The 11737-nt window shown below is 33.7% G+C and overlaps 1 pseudogene; it reads left to right on the top strand.

Annotated features, from left to right (window-relative positions):
• Positions 1 to 4131: 4131 nt before the first annotated feature.
• On the top strand, positions 4132 to 7109 carry LOC123205172 (annotated as a pseudogene).
• The last annotated feature ends 4628 nt before the right edge of the window (positions 7110 to 11737 follow it).

Here is an 11737-nt window from a genome sequence, read left to right as displayed (position 1 = left end):
CAAACCAGAAGACAGAGGAGGCTACCTGGGAAATGGAGCAAACCATGAAGGAGAAGCATCCAGAGTTGTTTTTGTGAATTCCGAGGACGGAATTTTTGTGAGGGGGGAAGAGTTGTAATACCCTCAGGTATAGTCCAGGGGTAATTATGTCTTTTGACCCTGTTTTGAGATTTTTCTCATTTTAAATATATATATGTAGGGGTGTGCTTTATATATATATATATATGCATAAATAAATATATATATATATATATATATAAATGCAAAAAAGGGCAAAAAGGGAAAAGAGAAAAAGAGAAAGGGATAAGGCTTTAGATATAAAGAGAAAGAGAAGACTTTTCCATCATTTTACATCTTCTCCCGTAAAAAAACTCCAGCAGCCTCCTTTCATGTTCTTTTCTTTGCTTTCTTGAAGCCAAAGGAAAAAGTTGAAGGAATATTAGAAGATAAAATAAGAAGAAAAGAAAAGGAAGCACTTGGAAGCTTTGGTAACCAAAGATCTCCTTCCTTCTTCTTTCATCTATGTTTATATGCATGTTATGTGAATATGTTAGAGTGTTTTGGTATTGATTTAAAGTGATATTGGTGATAAAGGAAGCAAAACAAAGAGGAGGAAGCCAACTTTCAAAGATTTGGCTTGAAACAAGGTAAGGGGTTTCCTCCTTGATATGTGATATGTTTTAGGGTTTTGGTTCCTTAGATCTATATTATATATGTTGATTTTGATGTTGAGGAATGTTGTTTTGCCATTTGGGATGTCTATGTATGTGATTTTGCTCATGGCAGAAAGTTACAGAATATTTACAGTTTTTGCCACTGAGTTCGTCCCATGTTTTGGCTGCCTTATTGAATGAATTATGAGTGCTATTATATCTTGTTGGAAAGATCTTTGAATCCTCTTTCCAATGATATATAGCTTGTATGAATTAGAGATCATTTGGACTGTTAAAGATTGTATAAACCGAAAGGACTGTTTTACTAAAGAAAAACAGGGGAGGCAGTTTTTGCCACTGAATTTATCTGCTGTTTTGACTGCCTGATTGAATGAATTATGAGTGCTATTATAGCTTGTTGGAAAGATCTTTGAATCCTCTTTTTAACGATATATAGTTTGTGTGAATTAGAAACCATTTGGGCTGTTAAATTGTATAAAAAGTGTGCTGCCCTGCTAAATGTCTGTTCTGTGAACAGTATTTCGTAATTTTATCACTGAGTTTAGCTCACGTTTTGACTGCCTTATCTATTGAATTATGAGTGCTATTATAGGTCGTTGGAAAGATCTTTGAATCCTCTTTTCAACGATATATAGCTTGTATGAATTAGAAACCGTTTGGGATGTTAAATTGTATGAAAAAGAAGGTTGCCCTGTTAAATGACTGTTCTGTGAACAGTGTTTCGCAATTCTGGGCAAGAAAGAAAGAAAGAAAGAAAGAAAGAAAAGGAAGAAGAAAGGAAAGAAAGGAAAGGAAAGAAAAGAAAAGAAGGAAAGCAAAAGAAAGAAAAATAAGAAAAAGAATTTGGGACTCAAGATTTAGGGGTCGTCCCAAGAGTAATGTCTGGTGAGTTATGAATAAAATTAAATGGAAGCAAATTTAGTAAAATATAAGACCCGTATGTATGCTATAAACTATGAGGGGGCACTTTACACTACACCGCCCGCAGTAGGGCACGTCCGCAGTAGGACACGTCCGTAGTAGGACATAGACCCCCAATAGGGTCCGCTCGCAGTAGAGCATGCTCGCAGTAGAGCTCAATTCAGATTCAGAAATAGTGTAGTGAAAGAAAAAGAGCTTGAGCTTAGAAAAGTGTCAAATCCCTATAGTTAGCTTCCAGAAAGTATTAAATAGATACCAGATGGGACAAAGTATGACCCAAATAGTTAAGAGTGAACTAAATTACCCCCTCAATCTCTTATAGAGGTTAGGATGTGGGGTTGAGTCCCAAAAGTGAGTTAGAACAGGAAAAAAGGATAGTTTACTTAATTTTTTCCCCTTACTGAGTGTTCGTATCACTCACTCCCTTTTCTTTCCTGATTGCAGGTACAGGTGATCGAGGTAGCTGCGAGGCAGGGTCAGGTCAGCGTAGGTAGATCCGGCTGGAGCAGGTTATCTCTGGTTTATATTACATGCATACAGTGGTATGTTCTTATCGACTTTTGACTTTTTGAGATTATGGTACAGTTACATATGATTACTCCCTATTTTCAGATACTTTCAGATGAGTCTTCATATGAGTATATACATCTTTTGTTCGCTTCCAGATTTTTAGTTTTCGTGGTATACTTCCTAAACACTTTTAATGATGCGTTTATTTTAAAGTATTTTTAAAAAGAAAAAAAAATAGACGCTACGAATATTAATTCGTAACATTCCTCCTTCGGTGGGTAGTACTTCTAGGGAGGGATGTTACAACTCTACTATGAGTGGACCCTACTATAGGTCTATATCCTACTACAAGCGTGCTCTATTGTAGGCGGTATAGTGTAAAGTGCCCCCTTATAGTTCATAGCATGCATGCGTGCTTTATATCTTACTAATCTTGCTTCCATCTAAATCTATTCATAATTCACTAGACCATACTCTTGGGACGACCCCTGAATTTTGAGCCCCAAATTTCTTTTCTTGTTTTTCTTTCTTTTCTTCGTCTTTTCTTTTTCTCTCCTTTCTTTCCTTTCCTTTCCTTTCTTTTCTTTCTTTTCCTTTTCAAAACTGTGAAATACTGTTCACAACCCTGTTTATTTGACAGGACAATCTTCTTTTTCATATAATTTCACAGTCTAAATGGTTTCTAATTCATACAAGCTATATATCGTTAAAAAGAGGATTCAAAGACCTTTCCAAAAAGTTATAATAGCACTCATAATTCATTAGATAAAGCAGTCAAAATGTGAGATGAAAGCAATGGCAAAAACTAACACCTCTGTTTATTTAGTAAAGCAGTCCTTGTGGTTCATACAATATTTAACAGTCCAAATGATCCCCAATTTATACAAGCTATATATCACGAAAAAGATAATTCGAAGAGCTTTCCAACAAGCTATAATAGCACTCATAATTCATTATATAAGGTAGTCAAAATGTGAGATAAAATCAATGGCAAAAACTGACTCCTCTGTTTATTTGGTAAAGTAGTCCTTGTGGTTCATACAATATTTATCAGTCCAAATGATCTCTAAATCATACAAGCTATATATCATTGGAAAGAGGATTCAAATATCTTTCCAACAAACTATAATAGCACTCATGATTCATCAGATAAGGTAGTCAAAACGTGGGACGAAGTCAGTGGTAAAACTGTAAATATTATGCAACTTTCTGCTATGAACAAAATCACACACATAAACACTCCAAATGGAAAAACAACATTTCTCAACTTCTAAATCATCATTTATAACATAGATCCAAAGAACCAAAAGCCTAAAACATGTAGCATATCAAGGATGATACCCCTTACCTTATTTCAAGCCAATTTTTTGTAAGTTGGTTTCCTTTCCCTTGTCTTGTTCCTTTATCACCAAAATCACTTTAAATCAACACTAAAACATATTAACATATTCATATAACATGCATCCAATACATATATAAACATAGGTAAAGGGAAAAGAAAGAGATCTTTTGGTTACCAAGACTTCCAAAGTGTTTGCTTTTCTTTTCTTTCCTTATTTGTCTTTCAAAACTCCTTCAAATTCTTCATTTTTCTTCAAAAAAACAAAGAAAAAACATAAAGAAGGCTGGCTGTTGGATGAGGCGGAGAAGATGATGGAAAAAAGGGTAAAAGTTACCTTTTTGACTTTTCTCTCTCTTTATGTAATTCTTATCTCATTTTTTTTTCTTTTTTCTTTTCTTTTTTTTTTAAATTCTTTATGTATATCTATATATTTATATAGATATATATATAAAAAAACACACGCACATGCATATGAACATATATATTTAAAATTGAACATATCTCAAAATAGGGTTAAAAGACATAAATACCCCTAAAACACATACGAGGGTATTACAATATGGCAACCATTACAAAATGAAAAAATTATTTATTTTGTTCTCTCTGTCAAATCTCATAAGTGTAGCTCGCTCTGATTTTGTGACATACGTGTTCTAATTTGTCTCATGTCTATCGGAAGTCATATGTACGCTACAATAGATCATTTGAGTTCATAAGTCACACTCAGTTTGTTTGATTAGACTAACCAGCAAACAGGATCCTAACCATTGGATTTACTCGAGTGTCTAATTTCGCTACTCTTGAAAATTCACCTATGGAGTTTGCACTTCCTAAATTCAGATACCAGTCGCCTCTATACACCCTAACTTCGTAAGAATCCTATTTTCTTTTTGCTTTTCTCTTTCTTTTTCGTGGTTAGTAATGGTGTTTAGTAAGTGGCAATCAATTCATGCCAACCAACTCAAAGTCTTTGTTTCTTCCACTTTAGTCACCACATTATCCGTCAGAGCTTATCTAAGCATATCGTCACCCTCCCAACTCTCTCCAAGACGATAAATAGGGCCCTGACATGCGATGGCAAAACGATCCACACAGCAGAGCTCCGCTTCACAAAAACCAAAAAAAATCCCGAACTCATTTACACCTTAGCATCAAAATCCAACCCAGAAACTCACAGGAATCAATGGCGACAGTGAAGAGAATTAAGGTTGGCTCACAAGGCTTGGAAGTTTCTGCTCAAGGCTTAGGCTGCATGGGGATGTCAGCCTTCTACGGCCCTCCAAAACCTGAGCCTGAAATGATCGCTTTGATTCACCACGCCATCAGCAGTGGAATCACATTTCTTGACACTTCTGATGTGTATGGACCTCACACCAACGAAATTCTTCTGGGAAAGGTTCAATTTTTCTCTCTCCTTCTTTACTTTCTTGTGCGTTTTCCTGAATTTCTTCAGGCTTGACTTGATCATACACCAACTGGATATGGATAATGCACGGAGAATTTATGAAGTTTATGCTTTTATTTTGGTCTAATCGCGTATTTATCCATGAATCCATGTGGTTTGAAAAGGAAGTACAAAAGGGTAGATGATATGGTGATTTTTATGATGAATTCTTAATTTAGATGAGCTTCTTTGTCTTTGGACACACATCTTGACAGTTCAAAATCTCAAGTGATTCGGGATGCCCATTTATACCAATCATCTCTTTTGTACTTTGTCCATGAAGAATTTGTATATTTTTGATGAATTTTTAAGGCATATATATTACAATTCTGGGGAGCTCAGCGAAAGCTTAATTTGGTTTATGTTTCCACTGTGGCCTTGTATAGAATTTAAAAATTAATTGATTTGTCCTTTGATGTGAATTTGGGCAGGCTTTGAAGGGAGGTATGAGAGAAAGAGTTGAATTGGCCACAAAATTTGGTATCATCTATACAGATGGCAAGATGGAAATACGAGGTGATCCGGCTTATGTGAGGGCTGCCTGTGAGGCGAGCTTGAAGTGGCTAGATGTTGATTGTATTGATCTTTACTATCAGCATCGAATTGACAATAAAGTTCCCATTGAAGTCACGGTTTGTCCCTTGCAAAATTTTTACTCTGTAGTGTTGTTAGACCGAAATTCATGTTTAGATTGTTATATGTGCACATTATGATGCTGTTATATCAATTCAACCAATTGAACAGCCAGCAGCTAACAGTGGTTACCTTTTAGTTTTTTACAAATTGATTGAATGAATGAATGAGAGTAGTGACACTGAAAGGGGGTTCTTCCTCTCTCTTGTTTTATATTGAAATTTATGGCACATACCCAAGCCTTGTATCTGTTTAGGCGAGTGTCAATATGGTAGAGATCTGCCCTGCAGTGAAGAATGCCTTTTATGTCTGTTTTGTTAGTAAGACAAGGGAGATGATATAATAATTACAACTGAAACTGTCATTAGGAGTAAACTATCCATTCCAAGGGCACTCAGAGTGTGGTTTTTGTTGGACTGTGGGCATCAATCCGTGTCAAATTTGGTCGTATTTTTTAATGACACTAGCTGTTTGTTTTCATCAACAGTCTGAGTGCCCTGCACAACAATGCTTTGCCTTTTCCCTACATTTTGATTTGTTCCTTATATGGATCACATCTTCTAAAGAAGCTTAATAGCTTATACACTAATTTTTTGCTTCTATTTCTTCAGTGTGTTCAAAGATCAGGGAACTCAAAAAACTAGTTGAAGAGGGCAAAATAAAGTATATTGGTCTATCTGAAGCATCTGCTTCAACGATAAGATGAGCTCATGCTGTTCACCCGATAACAGTTGTGCAGTTGGAATGGTCCTTATGGTCGCGAGATGTGGAGGAAGAGATAGTTCCTACTTGCAGGTAAAGCATTAATGGGGCAAATTATTTGCTGAAAGTTTAAAAGAAAAAAAAAAGATATGAAAAATTACCATATGATTTCTAATGCACTCTTGCTGATTTCTCAGAGAACTTGGGATTGGGATTGTTGCGTATAGCCCTCTCGGACAAGGATTCTTTTCATCAGGGCATAAATTGCTTGAAAACATCTCGAAAGATGACAATAGACAAATTGTAAATAACAACTCAGTTTTACATTAAACACACAGCACCACAGTTTGTGCACGGCCGGGTTAATGAAATTTTGTATTTCAACTTTTGCAGAATTATCCCAGGTTACAGCCCGAGAATCTGGATCATAATAAAATATTATTCGAGCGTGTTAATGAAATGGCAGCGAAGAAAGGGTGCACCACATCACAGCTTGCGCTAGCCTGGGTTCATCACCAGGGAGATGATGTTTGTCCGATTCCTGGAACCACGAAGATTGAGAACTTTAATCAGAATATCAAAGCGTTGTCTGTGAAACTAACTCCAGAAGAAATGGCTGAACTTGAATCCATTGCTGCAGCAGATGCTGTAAAGGGTGACCGATATATGAGTGGCTTCGCTACCTACAAGAACTCGGAAACTCCACCGCTATCTTCATGGAAAGCTTTTTAAAGCCATGGACTTATCCACTTTCTGCACTTTGTCCGTTAAATTACTATGTTTAATATGAAGAAAAAGAAAAGGTTGAATGGGATGTTATTGTTTCAAACTAAACAAAGGAGGATTGATGCAAACTTTAAGAATTGTTTTGGTGATCTCTCAATCATGTTTTGGTTGACTTCTCCATGGGTAACACCATTCAATTATTACTTTAAAATACACTTGATTACATCAAATATGTTATAGGGAAAGAATCTCTTACGTAAATAACATATATCCTACTATATTTTACATCGGTTCAAAATAGAACGTTGTAGACTCTAAATATTACATAAACTTACAAATTTATATTAAAAAAGTGTTTGGTTTGAATATTATTTTATTGTCAAAATTAAAATATTATGTTAAAAATATATTAATTAAACGATTAATGATACCAAATTTTGATAGGTATAAATAATTATTGTATTTTGTTAGAGGTAATAAAAAAATATTAACATATTATTTTATTATATTGATTGAAAATGAAACTATTTTTATCATAAAAAATTAATAAATAAAAATATAATTATAATAAAATCGAAATTACTATAGTAATTTTTTAACTTGTAATACCTAAGATAAACATAATAATAAAATTACTACTTATATTATTTATTACATATATATTGGTGGTAGAAGATTATTAAAATCTTTTAATAACTATAAACCATAGTAATATAAGTAATAAAAAATAAATTGAGTAATTTAATTATGAGATTATGTAATTTAATTAATTATTTTATCTTCAATTCAAAATAATTTAATCATATAATAATACGTTAATTTGTTAATACTTATCTATTATTAAATGAAGTATTATTATTTTATACAATAAATTTTGAATAATGCTACATAAACTAATAATAAATATAATCACTATTATATATTCCAATGTTAAGATTAGGGTTGAGCTCGAGTTTCGTTTGAACTTGAGCTCGAATCGAACTTTTAATTAGTTTGTTGTTAAAACGGTATTATTTTAATATATATTGATTAAAATAACGTAATTTTGTATCAACATTTTTAGTTTAAGGGCTTGATAAGCTAAACACCTCAAAGTTTGAGTTCATAAATATTGAATTTTCAAGTTCAAGCTCATTTTGGCTTCGTTCGAACTAAACTCGAGCTCGAGCTCGAGCTCGAACAAGCTCAGTTTGAATCCAACTATAGTTAAAATTATTATTTATATTACCTAACACATAACTATTGATAGTATAAAACTATCGAAATCTTTTATTATGTATATAAGTGATAAAAGATTATTTACTAAAATAATTTTTATCTATCCCAAGGAAACACCTTATAAGGGTATTGATATTTAACATATCATCATGACATTGCATAATTTAATTATTTATTTAATTTTAATAAAAAATAATTTAATTACATAATAATATATTCTCTCGATCAAACTTTCCAATTATTGAATGAAGTATTATTGTTTATACATCAAACTTTGAATAATATTACATAAATTAATAATAACTGTAACTATTAACCCCTTCTTATATATTTTAGTTTTAGTTTATTTTTAATTTAAATCCTTGCTAACAGATAGAAATATTATTAATAAATCTTCGGTTACACTGAGGGTCCAATTGTACGAAGTACGGTGGGCAATACAAGAAACATTGACCCGATATTTTCAAAAGGGAAATTTTAAAAATTAGGCAAAATTAAAGGGGTCTAAGCGAAATTACCCAAAAAATTCAGGTTTAAGCAAAAATGCCCAGGTTTTGTGAAATGACGAAAATGCCCCCATATATAAACAAAGCAAATTTTCACTGTGTAATACAAAGAAAATTCGAATTTTTAACGCATCCCACGGCAATCCCACGGTGAACGTCACTTTCGCCGATTTTCTTGCTTTCCGGCAACCGAAAATGGAAAATAATGTTATCACATCTCCCGTAATCTTGTTTGGATCAAGTTATTGCTCATATTATTGAGATTTGATTGAGATTTTTCGGTTTGAAATTTTAGGGTTTACGGTTTGAACAATGCTTAAAATGTTTTGATTCTTGGTTGTTTTTGTTGAATTAATTGAGGGGTTTTGTGTTATACAACGTGTAGATTCGATTTATGTGAAAATCGGTGGCTAAAACGACCAAAATTTGGCCGAAAATGACTGCCGAAGAGATCGGCAGTCCGACTGTGAACAGTGTTTCCCACGTCAGAATAATAATCCCACATTCAGCCTAATTTTGGGGGGGTAACTTAGCTTTTTAAAACAATTGGGGTGACGTGGGATATCCTTAGCCCACGTGGGGTTTTTTTGAAATTTATCACATCAACGTGAGTTTGGCGAAATTACGAAAATGTCCATTATATAATATTAGCGAATTTACTGTGCATTTCTCTCAAATTTCAAAACATTTTCACGTCACCACGTTCATCCCACGGGCGATCTGATTTCCGTCGATTTCCGTCGATTTTCTTGATTTCCGGCACCCACAAATGGCAAAGAAGGTTAGTATATCTCCCGTAATCTTGTTTGGATCAAGTTATTGCTCATATTATTGAGATTTGATTGAGATTTTTCGGTTTGAAATTTTAGGGTTTACGGTTTGAATAATGCTTAAAATGTTTTGATTCTTGGTTGTTTTTGTTGAATTGATTGAGGGGTTTTGTGTTAGACAACGTGTAGATTTGATTTATGTGAAAATCGGAGGCTGAAACGACCAAAATTTGGCCGAAAATGACTGCCGAAGAGATCGACAGTCCGACTGTGAACAGTGTTTCCATGTCAAAATCGTGCATGACCTTTTCAGCCAAGATTGGCTGTTTTTGGGGGGGAAAAGTAGCTTTTTTAAAATATTGGGAAGCTGGGAAATTCCTTAGAACACAGTGGACCTCTTAGAGTTTGAGTTTTCATGAGGGGGTAAATTGAGATTTTTCTTATCTAGGGTTTTTGATTGTGTAGTTTTCGAATTTTATATCCGTTTTTTCTGTTCTAGGGTTTTTCAACTTTTAGAATTCGAATTTCAATTCCGTTTTTTCGGATTTCATCGTTTTACGAGATATGGACTCGTATTTTTCAGATTTCCGAAGGATTTTTCGATTGTTTCCATTCTAGGGTTTTTCAACTTTTAGAATTCGAATTTCAATTCCGTTTTTTCGGATTTCACCGTTTTACGAGATATGGACTCGTATTTTTCAGATTTCCGAAGGATTTTTTGATTGTTCCCATTCTAGGGTTTTTCAACTTTTAGAATTCGAATTTCAATTCCGTTTTTTCGGATTTCACCGTTTTACGAGATATGGACTCGTATTTTTCAGATTTCCGAAGAATTTTTCGATTATTTTCATTCTAGGGTTTTTCAACTTTTAGAATTCGAATTTCAATTCCGTTTTTTCGGATTTCACCGTTTTACGAGATATGGACTCGTATTTTTCAGATTTCCGAAGGATTTTTCGATTGTTCCCATTGTAGGGTTTTTCAACTTTTAGAATTCGAATTTCAATTCCGTTTTTTCAGATTTCACCGTTTTACGAGATATGGACTCGTATTTTTCAGATTTCCGAAGGATTTTTCGATTGTTTCCATTCTAGGGTTTTTCAACTTTTAGAATTCGAATTTTAATTCTGTTTTTTCAGATTTTACCGTTTTACGAGATATGGACTCGTATTTTTCAGATTTCTGAAGAATTTTTCGATTGTTTCCATTCTAGGGTTTTTCAACTTTTAGAATTCGAATTTCAATTTCGTTTTTTCGGATTTCACCGTTTTACGAGATATGGACTCATATTTTTCAGATTTCTGAAGAATTTTTCGATTGTTTCCATTCTAGGGTTTTTCAACTTTTAGAATTCGAATTTCAATTCCGTTATCAGGCAGTTAAATCTTGTTTTTTAAGTTTTGTCATTTCCTTTTTTATTATTTGGTATTTTTCATCTTTTTATGTTTTTTCCACGTATACATTTGTTTACATATTTGTTTTTACTCATGTCTAACGAATTTTTTACATTGTCTCAAGATATTTCTCGCAAAAGAAGACGGGTAGGCACGGAGCTACGTTTTTCCCCGAGAGTCGTCTACCTCTATGCGTCGACGATTAGCGACGCAGTTGTATTTTCACTGTATCGAGTAGCTCACGGATGTATATTTATCGTTATTCCTATGTTTAGATGTATATATTTATTGTATGTGTATATGTGTATGATATACTTTATTTGTGGTTATATATGGATGTGTATTGTATTTGATTTCATTTTTTAAATAATCTTGTAATGAAAAAACAATAAAAACGTATGATTACTCAAACATTTACACACTTGAAACAATTAGAGAAAATAACGTAATACTGAAATAACTCATACGAAACACTAAATTTATTACATCAAATGACAATACAATTACACGTTTTAAACAATAATAAAAATACATCGGTTACATAAAACTGAAGTACAACAATGAAGAATCATTTAACAAACAAAATTGAGTATAAGCATGTCAAGATCTCGTTCCTTTGCCTTTTGTATGTGAACGCTGGGGGGCGGAGCTCGGGACCGGTGCTGGGGATTTACATTGGGTTCGTGTATGCCCCGGTTCATGGCAACGACTGCAAATCCTTGGTGTAACAATTTCTCCTTGCGATGGACGTCGATTTCTATTGGATGGACGACCTGGATGACAACTATCGAGGACGGGGGGCAATATAACTCTGTCTTCCGGTGAGTGTAACCAATCACATTGATTTCCAAGAGGATTGATCGGTTCCTGATATATTACACGGTAAATATCGGTGCA

The sequence above is a fragment of the Mangifera indica genome, unplaced genomic scaffold (assembly GCF_011075055.1).
Source record: "Mangifera indica cultivar Alphonso unplaced genomic scaffold, CATAS_Mindica_2.1 Un_0002, whole genome shotgun sequence".
NCBI lineage: Eukaryota > Viridiplantae > Streptophyta > Magnoliopsida > Sapindales > Anacardiaceae > Mangifera > Mangifera indica.
Note: the sequence above shows the minus strand (reverse complement) of the source record. Positions and strands in the feature narration are given on the sequence as shown.